A 21597-nucleotide genomic window follows, 5' to 3' on the forward strand; every position below is an offset into this window, starting at 1 on the left:
TTAGTTCTGTGTCTTGTTAGTCAGTGTTTTGTTCCCTGTTTCAGTGGCTGCTTGCAGCTTCCAGTTTCTGTCCCCTAGCTTGTCCTGTCCCTGCCTTGTGTTGTATTGTCTAGCCCAGTTTCCTGCCTTGCTGCCCATGTTCCTTCCTTTCCCCTCTGACACTCAGTCCCTGTGCTGCCTAGCGGTTATCCAGCTCCTGCCCTGTCCTGCAAAGTCCTGTCGGCCACCTGAAGCTGGGAGCTCAACTCCTGGTGGAAAGTGGCCAGGTACAGGTGAAGCCTAACTGTTGTCAGAGTTCTGCCTTGCCCCTGGTGTGGGGTGGTTTTGCCTGCCACTGCCGCACCTCGGCAGTGGCCCAAGGGCTCACAAACCAGTTTCCAGCTTTGTAAACATGGCACATGTAGACTACTGCAATGGAATTTAGGCGGGTTGCAAAGAACAAACCTTAAAGAAACTTCAGACCACTCAAAACACGGCAGCTAGGCTTATCTTTGGAAAAACGCGATTTGAAAGTGCAAAGCCCCTTCGCGAAAAACTACACTGGCTCCCAATCAAAGAACGCATTGCTTTCAAAATCTGCACTCTGGTTCACAAAATTATCTACGGTGAAGCTCCGGGATACATGACAGACTTGATTGACCTACCAACTAGAAACACATCCGAATCAACACAAACGTACCTAAATCTGCACTTCCCAAGCTGCAAAGGACTCAAATGCATATCAACTTACGCGTCCAGTTTTTCCTACATAAGCACACAACTGTGGAACACATTACCAAAAGCCTTGAAAACTACAAACGACCACCTAAACTTCCGGAAAACACTAAAAACTAACCTGTTTAAAAAGGCATACCCTACTGATCCAACATAAATGCCTGATCTCTGCAACACAACCAAACTAAAGAACGTAATGGACATAACACAACTCTTCCGTTGTACGATTCCCTAATGTGGCTGTGCCACATGAGCTTTATCTTACCACAACATCACTTTGTATTTGTTTACACCAGAGTCTGTAACGCCTCTCCGGTACATGTAAGCCACATTAAGCCTACAAATAGGTGGGAAAATGTGGGATATAAATATAAAGCAACAAAATAGCAGGTTAGATCAAGCAATTTGCATGCTGGTCAAGAAAAATAGTGGAAGGGGGGAAGAAGGACCTCAGACTGGTGACATTTTAACCAAGATAATGGAATTACTTATGCACATATATCCCATATGTACAGTCACCGTACTTCAATCACTGGTCCTCAACCAACCACCTCCCTAGATATCTATTTTTATGATTTTTGTGCAAAAAGTGTCACATATATACCTCCTCAGGATGTAGAGACGTTGGGGAGGTCAAAGTTCAATGCCGCCATAAGATAAGTTATTTCTTTTGCTCTCTACATCCTGAGGAAGTGTATATGTGACACTTTTTGCACAAAAATAGTTATAAAAATAGATATCATCCACCAGGCTTGTAAGGCCTCTCACTATCCCCTGGCTTCTATAAATGGAGACTAAAATTGCACATGTATATCAGTGCACATAGCCAATTTTTGCACAAAACATAATTGGTTAACAAGCCAATTAGCGCCTATAATTTGATGCTAACAATTATTGGCATTAATTGGCCTTAATTAGGATTTATACACAGATCATATTCTATAATGATCTGTGAATTAATCTGAACGTGTAAATTTGGGAGGGTGTGGCTTGGGATGATTCAGGGGAATTCCCAAATTTTACACACAAATACAGAATTCAGCTGAACCGCGCTTAATTTAGGTACTGGCATTTACACCTGCTTTTTTAGCCAGCTTAATTGCTGGCGCCTAAAGTTAGGCGCAGTTTATGCCCTAAGCACTATTCTATAAAGCAATGTTGCCAAAGTCTGGTCCTGAAATACCCCTTGCCAGTCAGGTTTCCAGGATATCCACAATGAATATGCATGAAACAGATTTGCATATAATGGAGGCAGTGTAGACAAATCAAGTTCATGCATATTCATTGTGGTTATTCTAAAAACCTGACTGGCAAGGAGTACTCCAGGACTGGACTTGGGAAAACACTGCTATAAAGGATGCATACCCTTTATATAATAGCACCCAGCAAGTAAAACATTTGATGCTGATTTTTAGATGCCACTTATAGAATTTACCTCTATGTGTAAAAGGTAGAGGATTGTCGTATGACTGTTTCTAAAGACTCCCATTGTTGGATGCTGGATGTCATATGCTTCAAGGAAGTTTTTGGAACTCTTGCACAGCACAGCTAAACTTAGCCTAAGCAGACTAAACAAAAACCCCAGATTACACTCCCAACCACTATCCAGTTTTCTATGGAATTATATATTCCATTGCCTAGCTGAAGATGTGTACACTTACTGATGCTGTGAGGCTATCGATAAACAAAATAAACAATACACTATTTTACCAATTAATTTCTTTCTGGTTTTATCAGAGAACAGTGATTCTCAGCCTGGTATTTAGGACCCACCCAGCCAGATTTTTATAATATCCACATTGAATATGCATGAGATAGATCTATATGCACTGCTTCTTCTGTATGCAAATCTATATCTCATATATTCATTGTGGATATCCTGAAAATGTGACTAGCTGGATATGTCCCAAACACTAGGTTAAGAACCACTGCGATATTATTAATAATAGTCTATTATGAGATGGGTGTTTTCTTTCTTTACCTTATTTTCTTTCTTTATCTTACCTCACTGTGGTTTTGTTGCTTTATTCATAGTATTAGATATTGCCTTTTGACAAAACCTCTAATTTCCGTTTCTCTCTCTCTACTTTTTCATATTCTAGGATGATGACAATTTTATACCCCCTAATAAAGTAACATATACACACAAATTAGCTATCTGATATAACTCCTTTAAGAGGTGAATGCTCAAAGGCAGATGAGACAACCTTGTGACCTCATCTGATGGGCAGAAGTCTAATGGAGTTCATTCTTTTTATGGCAGTTTAGCTGTTCACATGAACTGTAAGTAAAGCCCATGGGGTCCAATATTCAACAAAGCTGAGCTCATAAGGTAGTCTTCTAAATTTGTGCCCTATTTTCAGACAAACAGAGGAGCCTGTTTTCAGCTGAAAATTCAACTTAATTTAGGGAATGAAAAGTTATGCTTATAAATTTAGGACTTCCTTTCATTTCCCTAAATTTCTTAGCCTAATTTATGAAAATCAGTGTTAAACTAATATTTTTTTGCCCATGGCTAAATCTGTTCCTGTTGTCACTTACTTTTTATGCTCCTAAATTTAGGAGTTTGTGAAATTTTGAATATTTAAGCACCCATTCCTGGTAAATTTTCAAAGTGGTCAGTATAGGAGCATAACTCTCAAAGTTGGGACCTTTGACTTTTTAGCCTATGGTATAACTTTAGGAAGGTTAGGGTGTTCTGGGGAGAGGGCCTAAATTAATGCAGAGAGTGGTGATATTCAAACATTATCTAGATAAATTTTTCCGTACAAGTGGACTACATAAATAACAGGCCCAATTTTGTATGGATAATGTATCGGTATAAGTTTAGGACCACATATTCAGCAGCCCAGTTTAAAAGGATAGGGCAATTATATGTATAAAGATATCCATAAAACTTATTCAAGTATATTTATGACTTAACCTCTGCTAAATATGTTCTCTATACTAATAAAAGAGTAGGTGTCCATATCTGTCCATCAGGGTCACAACTCATAGACAGTGCAACCTATAAATCTCAAACTTGACTTGCATATTAGAAAGCCCTAGGGATGGGAACCTTAGGGTTACTTTTTTAAACCAGGCATGGTTTGACTGAGTGCTCTTTGTTTCCTGGGATGTGTTTTACTGCTATGGTCTACCTATGCAAAGGCCAAGAGCTATATATGGGATCATTTAAGATATATCCAGTAGATATAAAGGATACAGAGCATCAGTACAGCAGTGTGTTAAGGCAGTAATTCAGATGACATGAGGGATGAAACCCCTTAGCCAACAGCTCTGAAGGCCAGATTGCCCCGTATAACCTAATGGACCAGCAGATGTGGTTGCCAGGGAACAGTGGTGGAAGCTTGTTCTTTTTGTTTACACAAATCTGCACCTTTATATCCAGCTCTGCTGGCTCTACAGGAGAATTTAAAACACAAGAACAGGCACTTCCTGTTACTGACATGTGCCAATTCCAGTGTTTTAAATTCTACCATAATGCCAGCAAAGCCAGATGCAGATGTGTAGGCAGAGGGAGCAAAAAGCACAAGTTCCTGTCGCTGAGGAGGGCAAAGTCAGTGAGGCAGACTTTGAGTACCCTTAAGCTTGGGTGCCCCATGCCGGTGCCTCACTGGCTTGTCCCTTACACCAGCCTTGTTGCTAGTACATTGAAACCACAGTATATCTGAGTGCGACAAAAACATTAAAAATGATTTTGCAGAATAGTTAAATGATTCCAATATAAATGCAAAGCTTTTAAAAACTCATTCTTGGAAAAGTAGTATTGGGCTATATTGTGATGTGCAAACTGTTAGCAGAATAAAATCTTTACTGTATTTGATAACATACCTCACCAAAATAGTTTGTTTATTTATTAGTTCTAGTTGAGTTACAAAATAAACACTGAAAAGAAAATAAGATGATACCTTTTTTATTGGACAAAGAAGGGCTACCTTCAAAAGCTAATCAAAAAATGTATTAAGTTAGTCCAATAAAAAAGGTATCATCTTATTTTCTTTTTTATGTTTTATTTTATTCTATTTCTATTGTTTACCTTTGGAAGTAGACTAACACGGCTACCACATCTCTTTACTTAAAATAAGCATTAAAACACAAAGTACATATGTTACAAAGTTTTTAAAAAGACAGCAAAACAAACATCCAATATAAAAAATTAATTAAGAACAATAATATTTCTGAAATTGCCAAGCATTCAACTGTTTCTTTAAAATAGTAAAAGATATAGGGGCTCAATTTTGAAACAGAAAAATGACCAAAACAAAACATACAAAGTGGCAGATGGACTTTTTTTTCACAAAAACATCCAAGAACCTATTTTCTAAATTCATCTTAAAGATGTTTTTCTATGCAGTTCACCTAAATCTCAATGGGACATGTTGGAGGTGTACTTTGAGAGGTACTTGGGCATTTTGCTGCTATAATGGAACACTGTAAAAAACATCCAGGACAAAAAGTAGAACTTTTTTTGCTAGACTTGTTTCAATATCAACTAAGTGCCAAAAAGGTGCCCAAACTGACTAGATGGATAAATACATGATTTCCCCCTTTAATCCTCCAGTGTTCACTGACCCCCCCCCCCCCTCCCTCTCCCCTAAGAGGTGAAAATGATAGTATATACCAGTAGTAGTAGCTTTATGACAGCTGCAGATATAATGGCTGTTCCTCTTAGAGCAGCAAGCAGGTCACTGGAGTAGCCTAGTGGTTGGTGCATTGAACTGTAGAGAATGGGACCCAGGCCCATATCCACATTATTTTAAAGATATACTTACAGACCATTCCAGGTAGCATCTTACATCATAATCAATATTTGCTTTTATAGTATTTAAGCACCTAACCGCAGATATTCAACAGGAGATAGGTTATCTCCCGCTGAATATTCAAGTTAGCGGCTAGCCATTAACCAGCTATACCACATGATATAGCCAGTTAGGCACAGATATTCACTACCAAACTAGCTATGCTGAGCGGTCAAAATAGGCTGCTTAAATAGCAGGCCTATCTTTGACTGCTAAAAAGTTAACCAGGTAGTGCTAAATATCTGCATAGCCAGTTAACGTTTTAACAGTGAATACCCAGGAGAAATTGACCCCCGTCTGCTGAATCTCTTGCACAGTTCTTCACATCAAAGGTAGTGACTCTTCTCCAACCTTTTCCTCTATCCTTTTCCTTGCCCTCAACCTTAGGTCTAATCTACTAGGTGCTAGGTATAACAGAAGAAATTGTATATATAGTGCAGAAAGGGAACTTACAGAACTGATGCTCAGTGGCGTACCAAGGGGGGGCGGTGGGGGCGGTCCGCCCCGGGTGCACGCCGCTGGGGGGGTGCCGCATGCCTGTCGGCTCTTTGTTTTCATGCTCCCTCTGCCCCAGAACAGGTTACTTCCTGTTCCAGGACAGAGGGAGCATGAAAACGAAGAGCTGGCAGGCGCGCGACACCCCCTCCCAGTGACGTGCACCCGGGGGGGGGTCTTTCGCCGGGGGATCGGGGATTCTTTCGCCGGGGGGGGGCTGCACCCGGGGGCGGGGCACATTGGCGATCCGCCCCGGGTGTCAGCCCCCCTAGGAACACCACTGCTGATGCTTGTGATGCAAGATGTAAGGATTGCCTGCTTTCAGACACAAATAACTTGCTAGTTGCTTGTTATTGCAACTTGTCTTTGATTGATAACCATATGGCTTGTAGCACAAGAAATAAAAGTAGAAAATATATTTTTAGGAATACAAAAACTGAAGGAAAAAAACAAGAACTATGTTTGAGCAGAAAAACTATATAAAATCACTACTGAAGTGGGAGGGAAGGACCAGTTCTAAGCTGTGTAGGAGAAACTCTGTTTGTGGTCTTCTCTAATAGTGTTTTCTGACTGATGCCTAACAGAAGGTGAACTATATTTCTTTGACACTTCCTGAGGGGACCTATCAGGGGTGACAACACCTTGAGCAGGCTTAGACAGACTGTCTCTCTACTGAGCATCCCATGCAAATCCAAGGTATGAATCCTGAAACACCATGAAACAGTCCATGGAGACTCTGCCTGTATTGCTTCTACTACTTAGGTTGTCATATCTTCTGTCAGACTCATTTAACTTCTCTTCCCTTCTTGCTGTCATACTTTCTCTCTTTAAATTCTGACCCCATGCCAGACACCCCTTTCTGTCCCATCCTTTCTTTCTTCCCTTCTTGAGTCCTCACTCTGCTCACTACTTCTTATGTTATTACCCTCCTTTTACCCACATTTTCCTCTCATCCTGCCCTAATCCTGATCCCTTCTCTCTCCCTCTCTTACCATTCTAAACTCACCCCTGTATCCCCAACCCCTGCCCTCTATAGTCCGTTTTGCCCCCCCCCCCCATTCCTTCTCTCACCATTCTAAGACCCAGCCCCACTCTGCATACAGTTCTATGTGCCCCACACCACCTCTCTCTCTCTCTCTCTCTCTCATGCATTGGCCTTAATAATAGATACCTTCTCCTTCAACAATGATGACCCAACCTCTCTTTTTCTTCCCTCAGTGGCCTGTGGAGTGCAACAGTGGCAGGGTGGGGGACGGAAAGCTATAAGGTAAATACTGCCCTCTGATACTTGTCAGGGAATAGGTTGCCTAGGGTTGCCAACTTTTTGAAAGACAAAAACTTGTCACCTGCCACACCCAACCTCCGGTCCTGCTTTGTCCCATGCTCTGCCACCACCCTACACTCTGCTACCAACGAAGAACTGCACTGAAGGCAGTAGAGCCAGCTTCAGCATCTGCAGACCACACTGATGGTTGGGGGGGGGGAGGGGTTCAGGAAGTACAAAAGGTTGTACTATTCAGGCTCTATTGACCCACAGTCCCCCAACACACACACATACTGCTGCTGCTGCCACTGTATGGTATTAAAGCCAAACAAATTCTGCATACACAGAACCCCCCCCCCCCCCCCCCAGGTCCTCCCCCAACAATGGATGCAGTGCAGAGCTAGGACATTTCCCCAAAAAACTCATCAAAGACTTTTCTGATTCTAGCAAGATTGGGTGGCAGAGCCGGTGGCGGGAGGCGGGATAGTGCTGGGCAGACTTATACAGTCTGTGCCAGAGCCGGTGGTGGGAGGCGGGGCTGGTGGTTGGAAGGCGGGACTAGTGCTGGGCAGACTTATACGGTCTGTGCCCTGAAGAGGACAGGTACAAATCAAAGTAGGGTATACACAAAAAGTAGCACATATGAGTTTATCTTGTTGGGCAGACTGGATGGACCTTGCAGGTCTTTTTCTGCAGTCATTTACTATGTTACTATGTTACTATAATGTCAGTAACAGTAACAAACTCTTTCAGTATCAGACCTATTGTGAAGTAATACAAAGCTTTACAAAAAAGTCACTCGGGACCTAGAGCAAATCTTCCATGCCAACACTAACTTTCAAAACAAGAACCCTAGTTACAAAAAGGCAGTGCCTTAAATATTATAGTGGTTCCTTTTGGAAAAACTGAAAAAGCCAAATTATACAGATCGCTAAATAAAAAATGTATGCAAATATAACACTTGGCCTTACTCATAAACACAGAATACATATATCAAATACAGAATAAGTGATCACAAACTAGAAATACAAATATATAGACAAAAATTAAGCTGAAACCCCAAGAAGCTAGACCTTGCATGTAGTACAATACCAGAGAAATAGAGATGCATTTCCCCCTATACTGTACAAAATATAAAGATAGCTTTGGCAGATGTACATTCTAAAACATGATATATTGTAATCACGAAATAGAAAATAAAATTCTTTTTTTCTACCTTTGTAGTCTGGTCATTTTATTTTTCTAATCATGTTGGTCCCAGTCTCTGGTTTCTGTTTTCTTCTGTCTTCTCTTAATTCGCTTGCCACGGTCTATTGTCCATTTGATATTTATTCTCTCTTCGTGGGCATCATCCAGCTCTCCTCTGCATCCCTATCCCTATCCCTCCATGTTTAGCATCTCCCCTTTTTGTCCCTATCTTCTCTCCATGTTCAGTTTTTTCCCTCTATGCATCTATCGTCCCGTGCCAAGCATTTCCCTTATGTGCCCATATTCCTCCACCAGTGTCCAGCATTGCCTCTCTGTGTTCCTATCACCCTTGCTAATTTGGAACTGATCATAAAACTTGACATATCACCCTAGGTTTGAATAAAGACAATACAGCCATTTTTTTTAAATGCTGACTGCCATGGGCAGATTTAGTCCTGGATATTAAATGGTGGGCCCTTTCCCGGCAAACATTGAATATCTGGGGCAAAATATATTTAAAGAAGCCACCACGGCTTATGCAGATCCCGGATAAATATCATCCAGGACCTGTTTAAAGTGCTTTCTGCTCCTCTGAATCCCCTCCCTCCATCATGACCCCAATCCCCCTTCCACCCTGCATGTATTTAAAGGCCGACCGAGGCCATCACAACCGCTATTATAAAATGGCTATTGCAACCTCTAGCGGCAGCCTCGCAATTCTTGCTAGTACTGCAAGTTTACTGCTAGAGGTTGCAGCAGCCATTTTACTCTGGCTGCCAAGAAAGGCTGGAGTGAGTGGGCATTGCTTCTGCCCATAGGATCCCACTGGACCACCAGGTATTTACTAGTGCCAGGAGGTGCTTTGATGGTGAGAGGTGGGTGGGAGGGCCTTGGTCAGCCTACAAATATGTGCAAGGTGGGAAGAAGGTGCTTGCAGGGGTGGGAGTAGGCAGCAGGACAGCTAGTGCCACAAGCTGGAAGTTAACCGGGCACAGACCTTTTGCTATCCTAACTTGTTGTTTCCCTAACTGGCTAGCAGTGTGAATAAGGCCACTAACTGATTAGGTTTTAGCTACTTCCATGATCTTCCCAAGCTCCACCAGCGGACCACCTCGGCTCAATATCATCACTTAAGTGGTCAGATGTGATTTTACCAGACAGGAGCCTGACGCATTACAGGTGTAAATGGACTTAACTACTGTCTTTGTTCTCTCTCACCCACCACAGATGAAGCCATTTTCTCTCCTTTTCCACACCTTGCCCTGCATTTTACAATAATTTGTTTTTATATCTTTCTCTCTTCTCTATGCAGGGGCACTGAAATGACTTTTTGTTTAGGGAGTCCTAAATATTGCCCTCAGCTCTGTACCAACCCTGTCCCCAGCTCCACCCCCAAATCCAGCATCTCCCCTTCCCTACCATCCTATAGTCCCCACCCCCATGGAGTCCAGCATTTCTCTCTTTCCCTACTTCTCATCCCACCCCCCCCCCCTTTTGTGAATCAGCATTTCTCTCCTTCCCTCCCTTTCACCCCTTTTAAAGTTCCTATCAACCCTGTGTCTCTATCCCATTACCCCATGTCCAGCATCACCCCTCTGTGTTCCTATTCTCATGACCAGGATCACTTTTTTGTATCCCTATTGTTCCCCCATATCCAACATATTTTTGTCCATATTTCCCCCATGCCCAGCCTTGTCCCTCTGTGTCCAAATTCTCTCCCCATGTCCAGCACTGTGTCTCTATCCCCTCCAGCATTGCCTCTCTATGTCCCTGTCCCTAAGCTCCCCCATGCCTAGTATCTCCACTGTGTCCATATCCCTCCCCATCTCCAGCTTCTCCCCCCCCCCCACATAAGAGACTAGGAAGATTTAAAAGTTCCTATCCCAAGCCCTGAAAATTCCCAATTCCAAGGCCAGATGTGCCTCCTCCCCCAATAACCCCCCCTCAGGTTCTCAATTCAACCAAAGGCATCTGGGTGGTGACTAGGGCAGAAGCAATCCCCATTTGCTCCGATGCAGCAGCTGTCCTGCACAAAATGGCACTGCTGATTCCTAGCAATAGTCTCAAAAACCTACTGCTAGGGGGTTCAAGTTGCTATATAAGAGAAACAGCCCAAGAGGAGGAGTCTGGGGGTATGTGGGCTTACAGAGGGTTGATCAGGCCTTGAATTTGGGAAGGGGTTGAATATCAAGAAGGGGCAGGGCTTTAGGGAGTGAGGCTTTTAAAAATGGCTAGCTTTGTATTGAAGGTAAGGGGATAAGTAAGGTATCAGACCTCAGGGCAACAAAGGAATAGAAGTTCCCGAGAGGGAAGGGTCTGAAGGGACTTCCAATTCAGGCCAGAGGGCTGCCATTGCTGCACAAAGAGGGACAGATTTTTTTGGCAACTTGGGAAAATAAATATAGATCTTAAGTTGAAGTTATTTTTCTAATGAAAATAGGCCCTGGTAGTTGTTTTTGCACCCATGTTTTCACAAGTGTTTGCATTAATAAGTTATTTTTCATGATTTTGCATCACAGCAGATCATAGGAGCTGGGGGTGCTCAACTCAGGATAAATTATCAAGTCCACATAAAGGAAATTAAAGCATGGTTGTGAACACAATTGGCCAGGCTGTTGTTAAATGTAGAACACAGCCGGTGTTAAATGTAGAACACAGGGAAGACTTATTTGTTAACAAAATGCTAGTGGAATCACTGCAAGTCCCACCAGTCTGTCTTCCTGCCCAACTCTAACTCATCACCACCCTACTCCCAGCTCATCTACACCATACTTCTGCTATTCCTTCCAGTGCACCCTGGCCCATCTCTACAACCCACATTCTTCCTCTCCCAGCCAGTCCTCAGTATTCCCTATATAGCTTGTGCACATCAGGGCTGCCGAGGGGGGGGGGGGCAGGGGTGACAAAATTCCCCGGGCCTCCAAGGGGGACCCGGCGCCGCAGTCCCCGGTCTCACCCGCCTGCCCTCAGCTCCGTCTACAGCCCCCCTCCGTCGGCCACCGGGCCGGGCCCCCTGCATTCAAATCACAGCGCCTCACCTCAGTGTGATAGCGCAGCGGCAGATCACCTCCCTTCGGGCCTTCCCTCCCTGTGTCCCGCCCTCGTATGATGTAACTTCCTGTTTCCGTGAGGGCGGGACATATGGAGGGAAGGCCGGAAGGGAGGCAATCTGCTGCGCTTTCACACGGAGGTGAGGCGGTGTGATTTGAATGCAGGGGGCCCGGCCCGGTGGCAGACGGAGGGGGGCTGTCGATGGGGCCGGGGGTGGGCAGGTGGAGACTGGGGACTGCGGTGGTGGTGGCGGCGGTGACCTCGGGGTGGCCTTGCCCTGGGCCCAGCCCAGTCTCTCGGTGGCCCTGGTGCACACCATACACTTTCTCTTTTCCCAGACCATCTCCACTTCTTTCTCAACTCCTCCCTGTCTTAATGTCCTTTTCCTCATTACATCATCTTATTCTGTTTTTCCATCACTTCTTTTTCCCAGTGCTTAGTTTGACTTCTGTTTTTAGGTGGGGCGCTTAATATTCTCCATATCTGCTCCACTCTTATATCCTAAACTTCTCTGCTCTATACTTCCTCCAGATCTGACCTGCCCTGCCCCTTACTAATTGATCTCTCCCCACCCTGGTCAACGCATATCCCCTGCAGACTAGACTGACCCATCCCTTATCCTTGCTCAACAGATTCATCTCATGTTTCAAAATTTTTATCCCTGCCCTTCCTGGCAAGAATCATATTTCTACTCCCCCTTTCCAGAGCTCCAGATTATCTCTATTTCCTGACATTGTTCACATCTTCCCATCCCCTGGAACTCCCAGTTTGAAATATATTAGCAGTTCCACATCCAGAAAGGCCCTGTGAGCTGCTCCACCACCTGCATGCACAAACCTTGGAAGTTCAGCAGTCAGTTGCTCCATAGCCTCGAGGGCCACATTTGCATGTGGTGCTTTCTGCCCTCAGGCTGAAAACCCCAAAAGTTCGCATGATGAGGAGGAAATCAATAAACTCAAAGGCATGCATTCATATCAACCAACTGTATGCCAGCCTACCTGCTAAAGCTCTAGCAGTCACAGAATAAGTGGTTGACTTGGGGAGCTCAGTTAGCACTGACTCTAGGCTAACTAGTGCCTTCTGCAAAACTGGAAATTGGCAGTAGAGAGTTGCACGGGGACAGAAATTTCACCCATCCCCAATGGAATCTAACCCATACCCACCTGTACCTGCTAAGATCCATTTCATCACATCCATCCCCACAAGTAATCTCCTCCATCCCCACCCATACCCACAGGAGTCAATGCTATTATTTACTTGCTTGCAGCCCTTTGTTTCCTCCCAACCCCAACAGCCTACCCTGGTTTTTTGGATGGTATTCACTACTCAACCAATGAGTGGTCCAAGCTTCATTCTGGTGCTCCAACTGCCTCTCAGTGCATTCCAAGCCTCATACTGGAATCACCAGAGACTTTGACTACACTCCAGTGGGAATCTCATGGCAACTTCTCCATACCCTTGGGAATCCCGCTGGTTTTGCAGGATTCCTGCAATCGCCATTCCTGTGCAGCTCACTAATTGGCACTTCATTTAGTGGTTGCAGCTTTAGAACAATGCCCTCTCCTTCACACAACATCCCTCTTTCTCTCTCCTTTTACCAAACATCTCCTTCTTCCTCCTTCCATTCCCTGCCCAGAACCAGTATCCTCCTACTCCCTTCTATCCCTGGCCCACATGAAGTGGAGCTGTATAAGTCAGAGTCAGTGCTAGGGACTCTGGCACCCCCTGCAAACTATCAGTCAGTGCCGCCACCCCCCTCTGCCCACCCTGTTCCAGTATCTCCTTTCTCTCTTCTCCTTCCCCCATTCTCCCACCTGCCCCCTTTTCCCAAACTGATTATTTCTTCCACTTCACCTCCCCCTACCCTCATTCTGGCATCTCCTATCTTTGAACCTTTACCTTCCTCCCCCCCCCCCCCCCCCCCCCCGGTCTGGCATCTCCCTAACCTGCACAGTCTAACTTAAAAATGTTTTTTTTTTTTCTAAGAAGATGGTTTCAAACATTCTGCCTTTGGCCTTTCAGCACTCTTCCACTGCCACAATCCACCCCACCTCTGATACAACTTCCTGTTTCCACCTGGGTGGACCGCGGTAGCAGAAGGAGAGTGCCGGAAACCTCTGTTTAGAAAAAAACATTTTTAAGTTAGACTAGGCAGGTAAGGGGTAGAGAGATGGGGAAGATATGCCAGCTGTTTCTGGTGTCCCTCCTTCCGTGCATACCCTGCTTACCGCTTTCCACTGGCTCTGATATAAGTATGTCACACCACTACAGCAGTACCTCCTCATTCATGGTGCCAGTCTTGTGCATAGCCACACAGGTCACACACTCCGACAGCTAGTCTGAGCTAAATCAGAAGTTGTGTAACAGAGCTGCACTGGGGTTATTAGTTGAGCCAAGAGGGAAACCAAACCAAGAAACACACATAATTGGAGGGCAGTGTACTCCTTACTCCCTTCCAAACTCCACCCATCTCTCCTGTAACCTCTTCCTGCAGCTGCTATGCTATTTCTTTGGGCCACTTAGTCCAACACAACTGTTTCCCATAAAGTGCAATGGGGGAATGACTAACTTTTGTGAAAAAAAGGTGATTATGTGCCTCTCCACCCTCCTTTCAATTTGAGACTTCACTATAAGTTCTCTCTGTTACAGAACTACCAAAAAGGAACTGTTTTTAAGAGATTTTTCAGACCATGGCATCATAGCTGGCACAATTCTCTCCTGCGCCCCCATATCATTTCAATAAAATAACATATTAATCCTGATGGCTGCAGGGCTGGAGGAGAAAGGCAAAATACAGCTATTGCCAACCCTTGACCCAGCCCAGCTGGCATAGAAATCTTTACTAAAAAACTTAAACAATTTTCTAACCCTTGTGTCTGTAGTTTAACTTTCTCTGTCTCTACTTGTTGTTTTCTCTCTGTACTCATTCATGTTCCTTCTTTTACGTATTCACTTCTAGTCTTCCTCCCATATCATCATAATTTCTTTTTCCTCCATGTGTGTTTGCCTTTCTATAGTCTGTCTCTCTCTCGCTCTCTCTCCCCCCTCCCCCCCCCCCATCTCCAGCTTCTCTCATCTCACTTTCTTTTAGTCTTAATTCCTCCTGCCACTTCTGATCCATTTCTCACCTTCATATCTGTTCTCTCTACCATGATCCCCTTTCCCTCAGCTGTTCTTTTCCTAGTCCCATCCAGATACTCTCCATCTGTCTGCAGCTTGTCTCCTCTGCCTATTCTTCTTCTCTCACAGATCATGTCTCCTCCCAGGGACCTTTTCCCACTCTGCATATGTTCTTTTCCCCTCACCCTCACCTCCTGCCCCCATCATCCAGCCTCTTTTCCCTTTACAGCTCTGTGCTTTTTCAAGCATTTCGGAGCAGTATTCTCTCTCCCAGCCAATAACCCCTTTCAATTCCCTTCTCTTCATTACCCCATTTACTCCTCTCCCGGTACTTCTCTGTCTTTTTTTTTTTACCTTAACTGCTATAGAACACAAAAACATAAGCCTTCTCATACTGGGACAGACCAAAGGTTCATCAAGCCCAGTATCCTTTTTCTAACAGTGGCCAATCCAGGTCACAAGCACCTGGCAAGATACCAAAATGCTGCTAATCCTAGAAAAAGCAGTGGATTTTCCCAAGTCCATCTTAATAATGGTTTATGGACTTTTCTTTTAGGAATTTATCCAGACCTTTTTACAACCCTACTAAGCTAGCTGCTTTTATCATATTCTCTGGCAATGGATTCCAAAGTTTAATTACATATTGAATGAAAAAAAACATTTTCTCTGATTTGTTCTAAATTTGCTATTTAGTAGCTTCATTGCATGCTCCCTAGTCCTTGAATTTTTAGAAAGAGTAAACAACAGATTCACATCTACAATTTCCACGCCACTCAGTATTTTACAGACCTTTATCATATCTCACTTTAGCAGTCTCTTCTCTAAACTAGAGCCCTTGATTCTTTAACCTTTCCTCATAGGGAAGTTGCCCCATCCCCTTCATTATTTTTGTCACCCTTTCTGTACCTTTTCTATTTCTGTTATATCTTTTTTAGATGAGGTGACCAAAATTGCACACAATATGCGAAGTGCAGTCACACCATGGAGCAATACAAAGGCATTATAATATTCTCAGTGTTGTTTTCCATTCTGTTCCTAATAATTCCCAACATTATATTTTCTTTCTTAGCCACTGCTGCACACTGAGCAGAGGGTTTCAACATATCAACGATGATGCCTAGATCCTTTTCCTTGGCGGTGTGGAACCTTGCATCACGCAGCTATAATTTGGGTTCCTCTTTCCTACATGCATTACTTTGCACTTGCTCACATTAAATGCCATCTGCCATTTGGATGCCCAGTTTCCCTGTTTCATAAGGTCTTCTTGCAATTGTTCATAATCTCTTGTGATTTAACAAGTTTGAATAATTTTGGGGCTCATTTTCAAAGCACCTAGACTTACAGAGTTTCATAGATTACTGTGGCGCTTGTTTTCATCTGCAGTGTGTTCAAATCAAAAGGGGGCATGTTGGGGGTGTTTTGAAGGTGGGATTAGGACAAGCATAAGGTGTATCAAATACTTGGACATTTTACAGCTATAATGGAACAAAACCAAAATGTCTAGGGCAAAAATGTCAACTTTTTGGTCTAGTTTTTCTACAGAATTAGACACAATAAGGTGCCCTAAATGACCACTGGAGGGATTCAGGGATGACCCCCCCTTACTCCCCCAATGGGCACTGACCCTCACCCACCCCCAAAAATGTGAATAAAAATAGTATTCACCAGCCTCTATAATAGCCTCAGATATTATAGTCAGGTCCATTAGAGCAGCATGCAGGTCCTTGGAGTGGTGGGTGCAGTGCACTGTAGACAGGTGGACCAGGCCCATACCTCCTCCTACCTGTTATACTTTTGGTGGAAACTGTAAGCCCTCCAAAACTCACCAGAAACCCACTGTACCCACATATAAGTGCCCTCTTCACCCACAAGGGCTATTGTAGTGGTGTACAGTTGGTGGTAGTGGGTTTTGGAAGGCTCAGCAGACAAACTAAGGGAGCAACAGTGAGATATGTACCTGGGAGCATTTATATGAAGTCCACAGCAGTTCCCCCTAGGGTGGTCCATTGCTCTCCTGGGATGTCTGAGGGGCCAGTCTGCTAAACATGCTGGCCCCTCCAGTATCCCAATGGCTTGATTTTCTACATTTTTCACTTATGATTTTTTTTAATAAAATGGCTTGAAAAGATAAATGGACAGAGCACAAAACCTTGTTACAAATGATGTTTTTGAACAAAAAAGATAGATGTTTTGCTTTTTCAAAAATGGTTAAAAAGATAGATGTTTTGCTTTTTCAAAAATGTTTACATTTCCTATTCAGATTTGGTACAGTTAGTGCAAAACATCTAAAGTCCAACTTAGACGTGATATCAAAAATACCCCTTTATGTAACTTTGTAAGTCAAAGTGCTTAGAAAATACGCCTCTTTTTATCATCAGCAAATTTAATTACCTCACTAATTATTCCCATCTCTATATGTTCTTTCCATTGATATATTCCTTAACGATACTTTGATTTGTCTTGTATAACTCTTCACAATGTAATCCATAACCGAATTGTAACAAAATGTAATTTCCATCATTCATAATGTATTGTAAGCCACTTTGAGCCCGCAAAAAGGTGGGAAAATGTGGGATACAAATGCAATAAATAATAATAATAAATAATATAATTTATAAATATGTTAAGAAGCAGTGGTCCCAGCATAAACTCCTTGGGGAACATCACTATCTACCTTTATCCATTGAGAATATGCCCCATTTAACCTTACTCTCTCTTTTCTATCTTTCAACCAGTTCTTAATCTACAATAGGACACCGTCTCCTATCCCATGACTTTCTCATTTCCTCAGCAGTCGTTCAGGAGATATCTGTCTAATGCCTTTTGGAAATCCAGATCACAATATCAGCTGGCTCACCTTTATCCAGATATGTAAAATTGTTATGCCAATAAAGTTATCTGAATCTGTCTCTTGCTTTTTTCAGTGTCTGTCTGCTGTTCTTCCCTTCCCCATTGGCAGCTACTAGGCTACAGCAAATCCCTCCTTACCTAGAGTCTATTAGACAGTCACAGCCATCCAACAAGATGCAAGGGAAGATGGAAGGAGTAGCTAGCTCTGCACCATGGATCTTGCTTCCCCAAATCTATAGACCTAAAGGGAAAAATATTGGAGGTGCTCAGACACCCATAGCACCCACACAGCTGGTGCCTATGCAACAGCTCATTAATGCAAACTTAAAAAAAAAAACTTTCACCCATAATGTGCTTCAAATAAAAGTTTACTACTGTGAAGTGACTGCAAAATTGCAATTTAGGCTTCCAGGCATTTTGTGCTATTTTTCTTGATAGTTCATAAGGCCCCTGGTGAGTTCACTTTCCAGGATTAACTGGTGTCTTGAAATATTTCTTTTTAATCTAACTCCTTTTCCAAGTCCAAGATTACCTGTGCAATATAAATGTGAACTCAGAAAAAACATAAAACCCAAATTCTCAATGAACTGCAGTTTCATTGGCCAGCACGTACGTAAGCACTAATAATCACTTATTTTTTACTTGGCTGGAGATGACCTATTCCGTGTACCCTGTAAAGTAAATGAGAGAGAGAAAACCACTATTGTGGCTAATTTATATTCTATAAAATACCCCCCTTTTTTTTCTGTGCAACCTCTTTTGTAGTTTGTCATTGCAAACTACCCAGACTGATTATAAATGGAATTTATACAGTTCGACCAGAAAGGTATAAAGAAACAAAGTCATTACTGAACATCTTCTGGCATTTCTTTTTGGGTGTGTCATAATAATAATTTGAATGGTGAGCCATGTGTAACAGGGATCTTATTTTATTTCCAGAACCCCTCCAGCTTACATTTTAATATTCCAAGTAATGTCAATTCACTGTGGCCTACTCACTTTATTCCTTTGAATAACAAATGAGCAGAATACAAGGTACTGAATTAGTGATGTATTAATGCATGAATATTGGCATATTTTACTATTCATCAAAACCTAGGAGCAGAGCAGAATAATTTACTCAGGTTTGTGTATTTAACAAATATAGGTTATTGCAGGCAAGTCCTAAATCAATTATGGTTTAAAGGGAATTTATAATCTACACATTATACAGTCCTGTAAATGGGAGCAATTAAACTCATAAGTGTAACTGGCATAGCAAAATAATAAAGACTTCTACTGTAATGAATTAATTAGTATATTGCAATTAAATGAAACATGACTTGTATATGAATTTGGAAACTGGCCAGCATAATAAGGGTCCAAGTTCAAGTGTATGGAAATTCAGATAAGAATAATAAAAGTTTAGAACATGTTATAGAATACATTAATATTGTCAGAAACGAAATGTATTGGATTGCTAAATTCAGTTCATAATAGGCTATATAGTAAAATTCAAATATGTTAGTTTACCTGAATATTAATTGTATATTTCCAACACTGATACATGTAAGAGTGTGACATGGGGAGGAAAAATGTCAAAGCTTTTTATTTGAGGCAATTAAAGATGAAAAGAGGTTGGTGAAGGCAAGTTATATATAAAAAAATAAATGGAGCAGTAGCCTAGTAATTAGTACAGCAGCCTGAGAACCAAGGGGGTCTTTTACTAAAGCTTAGCTCGAGTTATCTGTAGCAGGGCCCATTTTATTCTTATGGGCCCTGCTGCAGATAACTCGAGCTAAGCTTTAGTAAAAGACCCCCCCTTAAGGAACTGGGTTCAATTCCCACTGCAGTTTCTTGCGACTCTGGACAAGTCACTTAACCATCCATTGACCCAGCTACAAAATAAGTACCTGTATATAATATGTAAATCACTTTGATTGCAACCACAGAAAAGTGGTATATCAAGTCCCATCCTCTTCCCCAAGCCTTTTATATGAAACTCTCACACAGCATATACTGTATATTTACCATGGGTATATGTGTAACTTTTTCAAATCAGATACAAATATAAGTGAAAGTGCTGGACCTGCTCATCTGAATCAGGTTGCCAGATTTCAAAAAATCTCTCAGCCCAATCTGCGCCCAAAATAGCCCAAGATGAGGGGGGTCACCCCTGATCACTGCTATAAGGCTGCTTGCTTTGCCTCCTCCTCTAATCCTAAGCAGTTACTGCTCACCGCCTCTTGCAAGGGCTGATGATGAGTCATCAGCTAATGACCTCATCACGCACCCCACCCTCCTATTGATCAAATTTGGAGCCAGATTGAGGCTTGAGACATACCCAGCCCCATTCCAGCACCAAATTTGACCAATAGGAGACAGAGCTGGAAGCAGTCCAAAAAGTTGTAACCCACGACTGTTCAAAAGTCCCCCTCAGGCAACTTATTAAAGCCACCCAATTCTGCAGGATAACTGCAGAGAAGGCAAACCTGATCTGTAGCCAGATAGATTTTCAAAGGGAAATCCCATCCTCATGTGGGCCAGGAGCTGTATCATAGTACGTTGGCACCAATGACATCAGCAGCAAAGTACAAAGAAACATATTTCCCTTACCCTTTCTTAACTGAAGACCTTTGTGGCAAACAAAGGTAGAAAAAAAATCATTTTATTTTCATTATAGTGTTTGGAATATGTTCACTTTGAGAATCAGGTGCTCAACATTAAAAGTTTATATTTATTTACGGGATTTTATCGCACATTAAACATGAATTAGATTGGAACCTGGGATCATTTAATTTTTTTTTCCTGGAGGAATGCATTGCCACACCCCCCACACCCCAGGCTCTCTCCCCGGCCATAGCCAACTCTGCAATTTTTTTTGGGGGGGGGGCGCAGAGGGGGACCAGGGAGAGAGCCTGTTGTTAAACATTTACCAGCACACCACTGCTCTAACCCCTCACCTTCTCCAACCCTAGGGATAAGGAGTCAGGTGCCATCAGAAGAGCCTTCATCCTCACAATATTAGCAGGCTGCAGTTGATTCCTTAGAGAACCTATGCACCATCTCATGAAGGAAACCTGCCTGCTAGTTATTCATGTAGTGTACCACCTTGCTGTCACCTGTGCAAGACAATATCTGGAAGGGACTTATGGGAGGCAAGGAAAGTCACTGTTGGAAGACATTCAACTGTGAATTAACTTCCAGATTCAGAGGGGGCCTATATTGGAGGCAGTTGCATGGAGGAATTTTTAAGTTCAATTTCCAGGGATATATCTTCTAACTACCCCTTTTATAGGCAAGAAAATAATCTTGCCCTCATGATGTTAGAGTGCTCCTATTGATCTTGGTCTTTGGCAGGGCTTCCCAAACTATGGGGTTGAAACCTAGGTAGGGCCTCCATAAAAATGTCATTGGTCTGCACCTCTAGGGGGTTGTATGCTTTCTGTGGCAAATGGGGTCATGGTCACAGAAAGATTTATAATCACTGGTCTATGGGCTTTTGTTCCATTTATTTCTTGGCTTTTGGATTAATTTTACCCTCTCACCTGTTTCTACATAGGTGCATGTAGCCCAGAGGCCCCATGAAAGTGTGGGGCCATATGATTGACTACCTCCTGGTCACCATCAAGATGTCTTGTGGCCCTGTGGGGATACGTTGGCTTGATGGCCACTGCTGGTGAATGAGATTCTCTTCAGAATGTCTAAGCTTGCACGGATTTAGGCAAAGTACTTCACTGGCACAGTAAACAGTGCTGTTTTCCTACTTCTTCTCTACCCTTCTCTTTCCTTATGTAGTTCCCCCTGTCTACCAGAGTTTTTTGTTTGTTTCATCTTTTCCTTTCACAGAGGATACTAGGGCAGCAGCCAGGAGTATTAGGTATGCATGGTGGCAGTGAGGCATCCTGCCCATTAGACCTTAATACTCAGGGTTATTTATACCCCGGACAAGTGGGTGCAATACTTGATCTTCCTGACTAGGTTACAGCACTCTTTCCCTCCCCTCCCCTCAAAGCAATTAGAAATCCTCTCCTTTTTTGTCTAGTGTGTTCCCCACTCAAACTAACCCACACACATTCTCATGAGAACAATAAAAAGTGACAGACAGCACAAGGAGCAGAATCTATCCCCTGG

This window comes from Microcaecilia unicolor, chromosome 3 (genome assembly GCF_901765095.1).
Source record: "Microcaecilia unicolor chromosome 3, aMicUni1.1, whole genome shotgun sequence".
NCBI classification, from domain to species: Eukaryota; Metazoa; Chordata; class Amphibia; order Gymnophiona; family Siphonopidae; genus Microcaecilia; species Microcaecilia unicolor.